The 15,002-nt window shown below is 46.8% G+C and overlaps 1 pseudogene; it reads right to left on the reverse strand.

Annotated features, from left to right (window-relative positions):
- Window positions 1-2,038: 2,038 nt before the first annotated feature.
- On the reverse strand, window positions 2,039-9,724 carry LOC144148345 (uncharacterized; annotated as a pseudogene).
- Between the last annotated feature and the right edge of the window lie 5,278 nt (window positions 9,725-15,002).

Below are 15,002 nucleotides of genomic sequence, written 5' to 3' on the forward strand. Positions count from 1 at the left end.
AGGTTTTTTGTACACGGTAGTGATCAGTTCTCCATTGTCTGTATTTATACGCACGTCAAGGAAATTGATTTCCGCGGTTGAATAGGTATAAGTGAATGCGATGCTTGGATGGGCCTTGTTGAAACACTCGATGAAGTCGATTAAGTCATCCTCCGTACTGGTCCAAATAAGGAATACATCGTCCAGAAAGCGTTTGTAAAAGAATGGCTTAATCTCACGGGTTGATAGAAATTTTGTTTCGAGATCGTTCATGAATATATTAGCGTAGTTGGGTGCCATTCGAGTACCCATCGCAGTGCCGTTTATTTGTAGGTAATACTGATTGTGGAATTCAAAGCTATTTAATTCCAGCACTAGCTTGGTCAAAGTTTCAATGACTTGGGGGCTTGGCGACTCATGGTCCCGATGTATGCTCTAGGATTCAACCAGGGCTTCAATCCCATCTCGGTGAGGTATATTTGTGTACAGAGAAGTTACATCTAGAGTTACAAGGAAGGCGCCATCAGGGATTTTTATGTTGTCGATTTCCCGTAGGAAGTGGTTAGTATCACGAAGATACGACGAATGGGTAGCGGGTATTTGCTTAATCAGGGAGTCGATGTAGCTTGATATTGGTTCGGTGAGAGTGCCTCTTCCCGATATTATTGGCCTACCAGGCTTCCCTTCTTTATGAACTTTAGGCAGCATGTAAAACCTTCCTGGCGTTGCGTGTGCTGCTGTAAGTGCTTTACAGAGGCGTGGCTCTATTTCCCCAATTTTGACAAGATTATTTAGTGTTGTTGTTATTATTTCCTGATGTTCAACAGTTGGATCCGCGTCAAGGTTTTGGTAGAAAAATTCGTTATTTAACTCACGGTGGCCTTCTTGAATGTGGTCTGGTTTACTAAGTATTACAATGCCTCCACCTTTATCGGCCGGCTTTATGACAATGTCTGTTCGATCACCCAGTGCCTTAAGTGCCTCGCGCTCCTCTTTAGAAAGATTCTGGGCCCCTGGTTCGCTAGCGTTAGAAGCCCGCAGGACGTCTCTTTGAACGGCCTCAATGTACGAGTCCAAGTGTTTTTCCCGCTCTGATTTCGGTGTCCACTGCCGCCCTACATTGACGGAGGTTGGGGCAGTGCGCTCTTTGTACGGCTTATCAAAAAAATATTCTTCTAGGCGTAAATTTCGTGAAAAATTGTCCAGATCTTTTAGCAAGCTAAACTCATTGTATCGACCGGTACTTGGGCAAAATGTCAACCCGCGCGAGATGAACGACCGCTCATGAATAGTAAGGTGTACCCCGGAGAGGTTAATTATGTTTTCATCAATGTTGTTTTGAGCTTTTGACATTTCTTTCGACTTGCAGGGAGGAATTGGGGGTGTAATTTTGGAATTTCCAATGTCTGTGTGGTGCGGAGCTGAATTGATTTGAGAAAACTCGTTTGAGTATGGAACAGAAAACTCGTTTGAGTATGGAACTTTATCCCTTGACAATTTTTTAATTTTGATTCTCATTATTTCATCTGTCTTCTTCTTCTCGAAAAGTTCCAGTTCGCTGGCCTCCAGCGCAGAAAGGACAATATTATTCCTAGCACGAAGCTCCTCCGCCCTCAGAGACGCGAGTGTATTATCACAATGATCCACTACGATTTTAGTTAGCTGAAGTGATGCGGAATTAAGAGTTTCGTTCCAATTTTGTGTTTCACGTTTGTTAAACGTATGCATCGGTGGTGTTAATGATAAAAGAAGGCCCCGGGGGGCGATCCCAGCCTTTAGGTATATTTTGAGTGTACGCACATGTAGATCATGGCGCACCCGCTTGTCAATTGTTTTCCTTATCTTAACAAAATTAGGCGTCAGCAGCTGATCACGCGTTTCATCTGAGGGAGAGGAGGTCGGAACATTTGCGCGGCCAGGATTTCAATTCATGCAAATGCGACGTGCAGAGCCACAGTGTTTTCGGAGATCGTACCTTTTGATGGCGGGGGTGGCAGGGCTTTTCTCGTTTTCTGGACTGGATTCCAGAATCTCGCAGTCTCCCGCGCTCGGCTGGGGGTCAGAAGGTTGTGGGCTCGTTGAAGTCCGTGGGTTGAGTTCTGATTTCCCGGGATTGGGCTCGGTCGTCTGCAGGTTTTCCGACGGAGATGCGCTTGTGGCTGAGAGCCCTGGGTCCGGGCCTTGGGGTTGTTCAGGTGGTGCGCTGTTTGATCTGGTGATGGGTTTGGCTGGTTGCTGTGCTTTGATGATCGTTGGATGTTTATGGCGCAAGGCCAACTGGGGCAAAGAGCGCCAAAACAATAGTCGATGATAGGGGTGAAACCTTAAACACTAACTAAAATCAGCAAAAACAAAAGTAAAATCACAACACGACAATGAGCATGGCTGGTGTATAGGGCCAGATTTCATGATGCGTGATAGGAAATGAGGTTTAAAAACTTGACGTCGGACAAATACTCAAACACACGTTTCACGGAAACAATGGCATCATCACCTAGGAAAAACGATGGATGTAGGGGAATATGTTGTCTGTAGAGTTCTCTGAAGTGTTTGTGTCGTGTTGTGTGAAGTGCCTTGCATGTGATTAGTATGTGTACTACGGATAGGGCCTCGCCGCACCTGCTGCACTGGGGTCTAGGAGATCCCGTCAGCAGATACGAGTGAGTTGCATGCGTGTGCCCTATCCGTAGCCTACCCAAGGCGACTTCCGTGTGTCTGTTGCGTGAGTCAGCTGTGTACCGTCCCAAGTGTGGCTTTATTACATGTAGTTTGTTGTCTGTCTGTTCGTCCCAGTGTGTTTGCCATGTTCTGCGCAGGTGTTGTCTTATGTGTGGCTTGAGGTCTGTGTACGGTACAGTTGTTTCGTCTACAGTGTTCCTGAGTGCAGCAGCAGCTGCCCTCTCGTCTGCCAACTCATTCCCAGCGATCCCAGCGTGTCCTGGAACCCAGCAGAGGAGCAGCTGATGCTTCTTTGCATACACAGACATGATAATGTTAAATACAAGATTAACTATGTGGTTTTTGGGGGGTGTATGCGATGACAGTGCGCGAACAACACTCAAGGAATCTGTGTAGATGATAGATTTCGGAATTTGATTTTCATGTATGTGTCGTACAATCAGCAAAATCCCATGAGCTTCTGCTGAAAAAATTGTCGTGTGGACGCTCATGGTTCTGGCTGCACTGAAATTCGGACCATGAGCAGCGCAGGAGACCATAGTGGAGGTTTTAGACGCGTCACTGTAAAATTCTGCAAGTGGGTATTTAAATTGCAGAGACAGAAAGTGCTGCAGTATTGCAGCTCGCGGTACCCGATTTTTGTCAAGTTTCATAAAAGAAAGGTCGGAGGACACAGGACGAACTTTCCAAGGAGGTAAAATGTCTGAAAAGGTTGATCCGTACACATCTAAAAACGAAGCGCTCAGATCCGAGGCTCGCTCTCTCACTCTAAGTGAAAAGGGCAGAGGAACGGATGGGCGATTTACAAAAAGAACAGATGTGGATGTGTCATTAAAAACTGGATAGAAAGGATGGTTATTCAGCGATGAAATTTTAAACGCATAAAGTAAGTCCATGTACGTCCGTTGGTTCTCAAGGCTCCACTTACTACACTCGGCATACAGACTCTCGACAGGGCTAGTGCGAAAAGCACCCGACGCAAGCCGTAGCCCCAAGTGTAGCACTGGGTCAAGCATTCGCAACGCTGTTTTAGACGCCGACCCATATACCACACTACCATAGTCTAAACGAGACCCAACCAAAGCAGTATAGAGCCGTAGTAGGAGTTCTTTGTCGGAACCATACGATTGATGGGAGAGAACCTTAAGTATGTTCATTGTTTTCAGACATTTGTGTTTAAGTTTCTTGATGTGTGGAATGAATGTGAGTTTCTGGTCAAACACAACACCTAAGAACTTGTGCTCCTTGTTCACAGGAAGCGACACGCCATTCAGAGTAATGTCTGGGTCCGGATGGACCCCGCGCTTCCTGGAGAACACAACGCAGGAGCTTTTTGCAGGATTCAATTTAAACCCATTCTTGTCTGCCCAGCCGGCAAGCTTCTTGACACCAAGCTGGACTTCACGTTCGCATATTGACATATTACATGATTTAAAAGATATTTGCACGTCGTCTACATACATAGAATAAGAGATTGTTGGTGGCAGTGCCTTTCCAAGAGAGTTCATCTTTACGATAAAGAGAGTGCAACTCAACACGCCACCTTGCGGCACGCCATTTTCTTGGACGTGAACCTTTGAAAGTGCACAACCAACTCTTACTCTGAACGCTCTCTCCGACAAATAACTAACAAGGGTGTTCAACATATTACCCGAAACACCGAATGACATGAGGTCACTAAGGATCCCATAACGCCAAGCGGTGTCGTAGGCCTTCTCGAGGTCGAAAAAGACAGTTACGCAGTACTGCTTATGCACGAAGGCATCCTTGATGTATGAGTCAAGTGCAACCAGTTGATCGTTCGTCGATCGCCCCACCCTAAAGCCTGCCTGGCAGCTCTCGAGAAGACCATTGTACTCGAGGAAGTACACAAGCCTGCGATTGATCATCTTCTCGAAGAGCTTGCACAGGCAGCTCGTCAGGGCTATTGGACGGTAACTTGAGGGGGACGACGGGTCCTTTCCCTCCTTCAAGAAAGCCACTACAATGGCGTCCCTCCAAGAGTGTGGAATGTGCCCCGAAAGCCATATTTTATTATATAGATGTAAAAGTGCTTCAAGTGTGTCTGCGTGTAGATGTTGTATCATTGTGTATGTAATGTTGTCTCGGCCTGGAGCTGAGGGTTTACACGTGCTCAGAGCAGCCCTCAGCTCATGTAGTGAAAACAGGGAGTTGTAAGAAGTCTGTGATTTGTTGTTGTCGTGTAGGGACTTCTTTTCACAAGAGGCTTTATACTTCAGGAAAGTGTTCGTGTAGTGTGCTGAACTGGACACGTGTTGGAAGTGTTGTGCGAGTGTGTCAGCCTGGTCTTCCAGTGTGTCCCCTGTTGTACTGACCAGGGGCAGGCTGTGTGTATGTTGTCCTTTGAGTTTGCGTATACGTGTCCATACCTTGCGTGTGTCTGTGTATGAGTTTATAGATGTTATGAATGAGCGCCAACTCTCTCGTTTTGCCTCACGGCGCACACGTTTTCCTAACGCCTTGGCCCGTTTGAACAAAATGAGGTTACCCGACGTGGGGTACCGACGAAGGACACCCCACGCCTTGTTCTGGGCCTCTCGCGCCCGCCTACAGTCCTCATTCCACCACGGCCTCCGCCGGTTGCGCGGGGCACCAGAGGCGTGGGGAATGGACTTTTCGGCGGCGTCGAGGATGTGCGCCGTGAGGAGTTGTGCGGCTTCATCTACGTGTAGGTGTGCTATGGATGTGTGGTGTAGTTTCGATGTCTCTGTAAATGTGTTCCAGTTAGCTCGTGCTTCATTGAACCTATTATGGGAAGATGAACTGCTTGGACCTTTACCTATATATCTAAGTGAGGTGGGGAAGTGGTCACTACCATATGGGTCAGTTCCCACACCCCACTCGAGAAGAGGAAAGAGAACTGCGGAGCCAATAGCCAAGTCAAGACATGAGTATGTGTTGTGTCCTATGTTATGATATGTAGGCTGTTTATTGTTGAAAAGGCATGCTCCAGAAGATGTCAGGAATTTCTCTATCAGGCGACCTCGGGCATCCGTTCTAGAAGAGCCCCAAAGAGAGTTGTGAGCATTAAGGTCGCCTGTTAGAATGTATGGTTCGGGCAGCTGGTCTACCAGCGCCTCGAAGTCGGAGCTCGTAAGTGCAACATCAGGAGGAATGTATATGGAGCATACCGTTATTAATCTATTAAATATTATTGTGCGGACGGCTACAGCCTCAAGGACGGTGTTCAAGGTGACAGGGTGGCATGCTAAGGATTTGCGGGTGATTATAGCAACACCGCCAGAAGAGTGTGTGCAGCCATCCCTGTCTTTCCTGTATATCCTGTATAAACATCGTCAAGATTATTCAGAAGGCCTCTGCAGTTCCATTGAACAATATTTTCTCTTCCCATTATTATGTGTTCAGAGCTACTGGAGTGTGACTATTTATGTAGGGTCTTTCGGGGCTTGCACTCTTGGAAGGGGTTCTCTGACCTTCTCTACTGACCTGGACGTCGCAGCCCGTTCCTTCCGCTGCGATGAAAGCCGGAAGGGCTCGACGTCCATGTCGTCATCTGAAGGCAAGGGGGTGCCCAGCGGACTGGGCCCCCTTGACATGGTACCCTTTCGGGTGTTCTTTGCCTGCGCTGCCAGTGCCGAAGGCGTGGCGAGCACCCCAGATGGCACAGGCAGTGAAGAGGGGGAGGGGGTCGCTGCGACCGCCTCCGTCTCCATCTCGTCCGGGCCCTCGCGTGTGCTTCGGGCCGGTAGAGAGGGGGAAACGGTGGGTGCAGCAGCATCCCCACCGGACGTGGATGCCACCACAGCCGCTGCTGGCTCAGCGAGCGGTGCGGAGGCGGGTTGGGCTGCCAGAGGCAACCCAGGGGGGGGCGGGGGCGGGACCAAGTCCGACTCGCGGTACTGGGTCCCCGCCGAAACCAGACGCCGCTCCGCCCCCCGGCGAGCTGCGTCGGCGTACCTCCCCAGAGGGAAAGAGGCGAACCTCTTCCGCGCCTCTGGGAAAGTGATGTTTTCAGTGACCTTGATGTTAATGATTTTCTTTTCTAATTGAAACTTTTCGCATTTTCTGGAGTAGGCCGCATGTGGACCCTGGCAGTTTACACAAAGAAGTTGTTGCACGTTGCAGTTTTCGGCCGGGTGATCGTGCTGGGAGCATTTTGCGCAGGTAAGTCGGCCGCGACAGGTGTTTGTGCCGTGCCCGAACCGTTGGCACTTGAAGCAGCGCCGTGGGTTCGGGATGTAAGGCCGGACTGAACAACGAATGTAACCTGCGTTGATGAATTCAGGAAGGGTCGCCTTGTCGAAGGTTAGGATGAGGTGCTTTGTCGGTATTTGTTTGTCGTCTCTGCGGATGGTTATGCGCCTGACCGCTGTTACGCCCTGACTACGAAGGCCCTCCAGCAGGTCAGCTTCAGATTCATTGATTAGGTCATATTCGGAAATCACGCCCTGGGAGCTGTTTAGGCTGCGGTGGGGCGTGACTCGGATGGGCAGATCGGCGATGCGGGTTTGTCCAAGTAGTTTATCAGCCTGATCCTGGCTACTGACTTCAACAAGGATTTCACCGGTTCTTTGTTTTTTGGCTTTATATGATTCGCCGATGACACCTTCAAGAAATTTGGAGACGAGAAATACTGACTTTGAAGCAAGAGGGTTCAACTGGTCAACTGATTCTATTACTAAGAAGCGAGGGTAGTTGTTCGGTTTCGAAATACTCAAGTTGGGAAGTGGTGGGAACGAAGCTTCGGTGCGGCCCCTTTTCGGGGGCCGATCACGTTTGGGGGGGGGTTTGGAAAATGCCATATGACACATTGGGAAGCAGGGAGACGGGGGTACTTTCTTCTTTGACCTTACCCTGGTAGCCAAAGAGGTCCCGGAGCTCCCTGCCTGGTGAACAGACAGGGAGCCCATCCGCCGGAGCTTGACCTGGGCTCCGACGGCCACCGTTCATGGTTTCTAACCCTTCACCTATAAACACATTGCCACGGTTGGATCCAGCGTATGTTTGGGGGCTCGGGGTCCGCGGTATCGCCAGTACCGTCACCAAGATTGCTCAAGGTGCCCCGTGCGGGGGGTTGCTGTGCTTTACGAGGCATTTGGGGTTTTTTGTTGATAGCCCCAGAAAGAACGCTGCAAGGTGTTTCGCTAGGTTTCCACGTGGAGTCCGCAGACGCTGCGTCACCTTTTTGGGGAGTCACAGTTATACGCGCACTCCCACCTGTAAGCTTTTGGTGGACGTTCGGACGAGAACCGGCACCCAGCCCGGTCGCTCGTGAATCTGGAGTTTCTCCGTTTTTTCTTCGAAGAGTACACGTTTAGTGGTGCGCAGATTGTTTATTTTCTTTCCAAAATTCACATAAAAATTTTAGTTTCACTTCTGAATTCTCTGTAATGCTATATATAAGTAATAGTTTGCCTTTGGTACAAAAACAATTATCAAATGTCTGCACATTCACTGGAAGTTGCTCACTGTTTTATGTCTCAGGATCTTGTGAAGACCTGGCCAACCACGCTTTTTTCTCGCGCTGTTTGGCGCGTCAGGAACAAAATGATGCAACATGTTTTTAATGATCATTGAAGTACATGTAGAGGTGAACATCTGGGGAGAATTTCAGCAAAATCGAAGAAGTGTTTTTTTTTTAATAAGCCTCTGAACTCGGAGTGTTTTACTTTTTTCGTCACACTTGTGCGCCATTTACTTTTTAACCGTAGTGTGCACAGACACGATATTTACGGCCCTTATTTGTGCTTGCCAGGAACAGCCCTCAATCAAATTTGAACGCTCTAGCTCCATTACTTACGATAATACTGGCCCGCAAAGTACACAACAAAATGCGGTCTGAGCAAGATTTGGAAATTTATTTTAAAAAAATATGTTTTTCTAGCCGACGATATTTCGGGCACGCAATGTACACCAGGCGTAGATTAAGCATAAAAATTACCATTTTCGCCTGAACAGTATATTTCTTGGTAGACGCCGCTAAATTTGGCCGCGGCGCATGTGCAGGTAGCGGCTGGGGTCCCCGCGGGTGGGTTCCAAATTTTTTTTCAGCCGGCCAAAATTTTTTCCGACGAAAATATTTGTGAATCCGCACATTACATACATGCGGGAATGAGGTAAAAAAATTTCAAGCAAATTGAAAAGGTCGACCAGCCATGCTTTGTTCGATCTTATCTGAAATGACCCACTGACGTCATCGTCAAGTTGGCAGCACAGGGTAGATCACAGTAAGCAAAACGATCCCGTGGCATGGTGTCCGCTACTGATCTAACAGCCAGGCCCTTCTTCCAAAAAAATCGTATTCTAGGATATACAATCACTCCCATCAGTATGAAACAACCCAGACACTGTTTAACTTCCTGACCAGTGATTTTAGATATGATTCCACGCTCTCTCAGAATTCTCTGGTTTGTTTTCTCGGCCATTTTTTCGAGCAAGTTGTCATCTACGTACTACGTGTAGTAGTCGGCAGGCGAGAACTCCAATCTCGTTTCCGAAAAAACACACCCCGTGTCGAGAACAGGCACATTGTTTGCTGGTGAAGAATTCGTTGCCTTCCACAGAGGACGCCTTTGCAATATGCTTGCGCCGCTGGAGCCATCGTCGTCACTCTCAGCAGATGAACCAGCATACTCCTCAGTGTCGGAATCATACGCGGCATTCACGTGGTCGACTTCGTCTTCATTCTCGGAGTCCGAAATATTGGAAGTTTCCCAGTAGCAAATTGATTGCAATGCTTCGTCTGCCTTTCTGGTGCATATGCCTGAAATTACAAAGCAAAGGGAAGTTAGACCTAAATCCCCACTGGTAATCTTTCATAAAAAAAGAATGTGCTAGTCGGCCATCTGACTTCAAAATAAACACGCACATGAATCCAATGTCCCTGTGCGAGAACACTAAATTTAATAAGCTGCGAAGGTCCCAATAAAGTCAATGTTTTTCTCGAAACTGGCTCAATGTGGTCTCCAGGCATTAAACCATTACACTCCGTAGCAATTTGTTTAAATGAGGAGCATTATGAACAAAGATAAAGCGACTTACCTCGCCGTGTCGCATAAAATGTGTTGGTGCTGATTGCCGCCATGTTGTCTCCCAGCGGGAAAGAGGAATTGCGCTGAGCTCAAGGTAGATGGCGCCACAGGCCTTGTCCTCCTAGAGGGACATTGGTTCTCTTCGCTGCACCAGCCATTGTAGTTTTCTTCGCCGGTGAACCGATGTCACTGTGGAGGGACATATATATATATATATATATATATATATATATATATACATATATATATATATATATATATATATATATATGTATAAGATAAACTAGGCTAGTGAATGTTAAATAGAAACAAGAGGCGCAATAAAAATGCATAGCATATTTACTTCGAAAACATAACTTTACATCGACGTTTCGGACGGGGACTTGATAAAGGACGGACCCCGTCCGAAACGGCAATGTAACGTTTTGTTTTCATAATACAGTTGTTTTTTTTATTGCGAACCTTTTATGTCTATATATATATATATATATATATATATATATATATATATATAACATATGGCTTCAGAATTCCGGTGCCGGACAATTCCCGCACAGTAAAAAAAAACCCTATGTGTGGAATTGCAGAATGACGCTTGGGGGACGGCCTGACGCGGCCGATTATTGCCGCTAACAGACTCCCTCAACGGAGCATGATTGCCCACCCTGGGGTAGTAATTGCCACAGCTTTCCATCAATACGCGAATTAACCCATGGCCCTCAGTCGCAGTATCTGTGTAGGCGGCGGTCAGACCTGAAGGAGGTCAGACTACGGCAGCTGTCAGACTTGTGACTTAGCAGAGGGTGCTAAGAATCCAGGGAGCCGGACAGGCCGCCATTGGAATTAGAACCTGGCAAAGTTTAACACTTGAACCTGGCACCGTTTAACACGTGAAAAGTTTTCTATACATCTTAGTATGTTATAGTCAATATCAGGTTTCCTTCTTTTAATAATAGACGACGGTGAGAAACGGTATCAAATGCTTTATGGAAGTCGTAAAGATGCAGGCAATGAAAGAGCCGCGGTACGTGTAAGAAAATAGGTAATTCTTAAACAGTAGAAATTGGGTTTCACAGGAGTGATACTTCCTAAAGCGTTGCTGGTGTTTTTAAAGAAGTGAATAGATTCAAGAAACGTTATAAGATGGGAATAGATGATATGCTCTAAACGTTTGCAAGTGATACAAGTTAGAATGATTGGTCGGTAGTTGATGGGTTGTGTAGTCACCTTGCTTCGGTATAGAGCCACTCTCCCCGCCTTCCCATCACCTGATAGCATCGAACATTCCAGGGACTGAGTGAAGATTTTAAACAACAATATTGATGAATACTTTCGAATATGTTTCAGCTCTTACCGAGGAATCAGAGTTTACGATACAGATATCCAGTGACAATCTTACAGGTGTTATCACGGAGTGGGAAGTAGAAGTCGGGGGCATGATGGCTACACAGGATACTGGTAAACCTTCACAGGAGAGGAAAGATCTAGTTATGAAGTGTCGAACCATTACAATCTTCACCCCAGCTGACTGAATAGAATTAGTGGAGGTTTCTAAGTCAACCAATGCGCGCAAGACAGCTTACATACGGAACTATAATATGGATATGAGCGAATATGCTATAAAGAACGGAGGCAGCCTGAAAGCAGTGAAAGACAAGCAAGCAATGTAATCTCAAATAGGGATAAAGTAAAAATTGTACCCGACGAGCTGTGTAGAGATCTGCACAGTAGCCGGGACATCCAGGATAACTACGAACGAGAAAGTAGTTTAGAGGAGATCGAAATCCCACAAGTAACGACAGAAGAAGTAAAGAATGCTTTGAAAGTAATGCAAGGGGGGCCAAGCACCTGGTGAGGATCAGATGACAGCAGACCCCTTGAAGGATCACCAGAAATTGTACTTGAAAAACTGGAAAACCTGTATATTCAATGCCGAATACCGCGAGTATACCAGAATCTTGGCAGAACGCTAACATAATCCCAATTCATAACAAAGGCGACATGAACGAGTCGAAAAATTATGCGCCGATAAGCATACTGTCATTCGTCGAAAAGGTACTTACCAAGGTAATCGCTAACAGAATTTCTGCAACCTTAGGTTTCAGTCAACATGAAGAACGAGCAGTGTTCCGTAAAGGTTATTCAACAATGAACCACATTCACACGATCAATCAGGTGATAGAGACGTCTGCAAAGTATAATGAACCCCTATTTATAGCCTTCATAGATTATGAGAATGCATTTGGCTCGGTCGAAACCTCACCAATCATTTAGGTATTACTGAACCAGGGTTTCGATGAGCATTATATAAGAATAAGAGATTATATTTATAACAGATCCGCAGCTACCATCATCCTCCACAATGAGAGCAGTAAAATACGCTTAAGGAAAGGCGTCAAACCAGAAGACACAATCTCTCCATTGTTATTCACAGCATCTTTACAAAAAGCATTCAGAACATTGTACAGGGAACTGCTTGGAGTAAGGGTTAATAAAGATTACCTCGGTAACCTCAGATTTGCTGACGACTTTGCCTTGGTAAGTAACTCGGGGACGAATTGCAAAGCATGCTTTCCGCAGTTGACAAACAAAGTAGAACCATGGGCCTTGAAATTATTACGCAGACATTTAAATTTATGATTAATAACCTCAGGACAACACAGCGGTTTGCGATAAGTGGTGAGGCACTGGAAGTGGTAAGCGAATATATTTGCTTAGCCGAAGTTATGACCCCGGATACCAACCATGAGGTCTAGGCAGAAGGATAAGAATGTGGTGGAGTGCATACGTCAAGCTTCTGTGATAAGAAATGGCAGCCTACCATTGTACCTGAAGAGGAAACTGTATGACAGCTTCATCTTACCGGTACTCACACGCGGGGCGGAAGTTTGGAGGCTCAGTAAGGGGGTTCAACTTAAATTAAGGACGACTCAGTGAGCAATGAAAACGAAGATGATACGTGTAACATTAAAGGACCAGAAGTGAGCAGAGTGGGTCGAAGAACAAACGCGTGTTAAGGACACATTCGTAAAAATTAAAAAGAAGAAATGGACTTGGGCCGGGCATGTAACGCGAAAGAAGGATAACTGTTGGTCATTAAGGGTAGCAGAGTGGATCCTCACAGAACGAAAGCCTTGCTGGGGGCGGCAGAAAGTTAGATGGGCAGATGAGATCAAGAAGTTTGCGTAGACAAATTGGTCGGAGTTAGCACGGGACCGGGATAATTGGACATTAATGGGAGACGGATTTGCCCTGCAGAGGGCGTAGATAGCCTGGTGATGATGACGATGATTATAGTATAAACTAGGGTGCAGGGGTTCTTTCTTATTGAGATTTACCCTATTAGCTAGAGAGTTCCCCCAGTGCCCTGCATGGGAAGCCGACAGGGAGCCCATCCGCCGGGGTTAGACTTGAGCTCCGACGGCCCCCATTAATACTTTCTACCTTTCACCTTGCAACACATCGCCGCAATTGGTTCCATCTCATGTTTTGCTGCTCGTGGTCCGCGGTGTTGCCAATACCGCCACCAAGATTACTGAAGGCACTCCGCACGGGGACGCGGCAACTGGAGTTTCTGGCACAAAAAAAAAACAATTTCCGTAGCCATAGGCCAGTTTCGATCGTACACAATGCGGTTGTAGATCTACCCATCATTGCAATCGTAGCGTACGCGCCGCTTACTTGTTCGCGTTGAAACTAGCAAAAGTTTTCCTTCTAGGTATTATTGTATGAAACTCAATGAAGTAGGGCGCGTAGATTCAAGCGCGTCTCCGCCGTAAGGCACCGCTTGTATCGAGTTAACCGGCCGGGAGCATTGGAACGCGGTAAATTTAAATTGACTTGAGAAAACCTCTAGCGTGTTTGCCCAGGGAGGAGGGCGATGGGAAAGGAACAGCATGAGACGTGAGCGGGAAAGCAAAGGGAGGCATCCACTGGTCAAATATACTCGAAAGAGGTTAGTCTCGCGTGGGTATTTGCAAGGAAAGGAGCAGATACGCGCTATATTTTGGTCAACAGCCCTTTAGGGCCTTGCCTTGTTGTCGTAGTTCGCTCTCCGTTGTTGCGGTTCTCGATATCAAGCGACTGTGGGAATCAGGTGGCGCTTCGACAAATCTGACCCAGTTAGAGCCAGATGGCGTACTGTGGGTGTGAGACACTCAGGCTTGTAAAAACGAGCGGTTTATCTAGTCACTACCGTCCGAATCTCGTGAACTGCTATGCGTATCATATTTTTGCAAGTTGTATAGCGCAAGAAATTAAACTGCAGGTGCATTTGAGGCGAAATATACGCACCTAACCTGCAACCCCCGGGTTCAGTTATTAAGAAATGCTGTGCGGACGGGTTTTTACGTTAGTAAGCGAAAAAAGGTTGTAATGGAAGAAAAGAGATAGCGCGTTTCAAACTGCGCAGTAGGGCGCCGGGACTTTCCTACGCATTGAAATCAAACAACTGTAGTTCTGCCCCGTTGCTTTGAGTACCCTCAACCCCTTTCTCTTCCCCTGTTTAGACCAGCGGTCTCCCGTTTCGATAAAAGTTGTAGTGCTACTACTCGTGGATGAAAACCATGCGCAAAACGCACAGAAGCCGTGCTGGCGCTTTTTCAGTCAGGGGTCGCGCGATTACAGTGAGGTCGGTAATTTTTAAATGCGATTAGCAAACATTCGTCAATTCTTCGGGACAGGTGTGAGGCAGTGCGCCGAAGAGCGTGATGGCTGGTTAGCAGCGAGCGGTTAACGGCGTCAAAGCCCATTTTGGGGAATCGCTGCTCTGCACTTCCGATAGCTTTCAGATTGAGTGGATCGGTTTTAATTGTTCGCAAAACAGCGAGCTTATTAACTATCTCTTTATTGGATGGAAAACTGCTTTAGCAATATGTTGACAACGGAATGCTAGCCAGCACTGCTAGACAACTTCTGCCCAGTGGATGGATGCGTTCGTCCGCTCCTAGCTTCAGCTACAGAAGGAGTTAGTTATTGAAGCCGCTAAGTGATGACGACGCTTAGGGCCGCGCCCACCGCCGCCTATGTGTTCTTGAATAAAGAGTTTTTATTTCTGTTTGGCACTGCCTGCAGTTCTCGCTGTAATCAAATCAACATTCGCCGAATTGCTTCTTAGTTGAATACAATGACGCGCAAGCATATACTGACCTCACAGCCACCCACTATTACACTTGACAAAAAAAACTGAAAGAATAATTTAGTGTCTTTGCACACTGTACGTTAACAATACAAAGTACCTGCGCACAATAAAACGGGATGACATTGACGAAGAATCTGTACGGTCTTTTTTATTTCCGGAACCAATATATAAAGTGCTACAATATGTACGTA

This window comes from Haemaphysalis longicornis, unplaced genomic scaffold (genome assembly GCF_048455015.1).
Source record: "Haemaphysalis longicornis isolate Haplotype H1 unplaced genomic scaffold, Haemaphysalis longicornis Haplotype H1 scaffold_8, whole genome shotgun sequence".
Classification (NCBI taxonomy): domain Eukaryota; kingdom Metazoa; phylum Arthropoda; class Arachnida; order Ixodida; family Ixodidae; genus Haemaphysalis; species Haemaphysalis longicornis.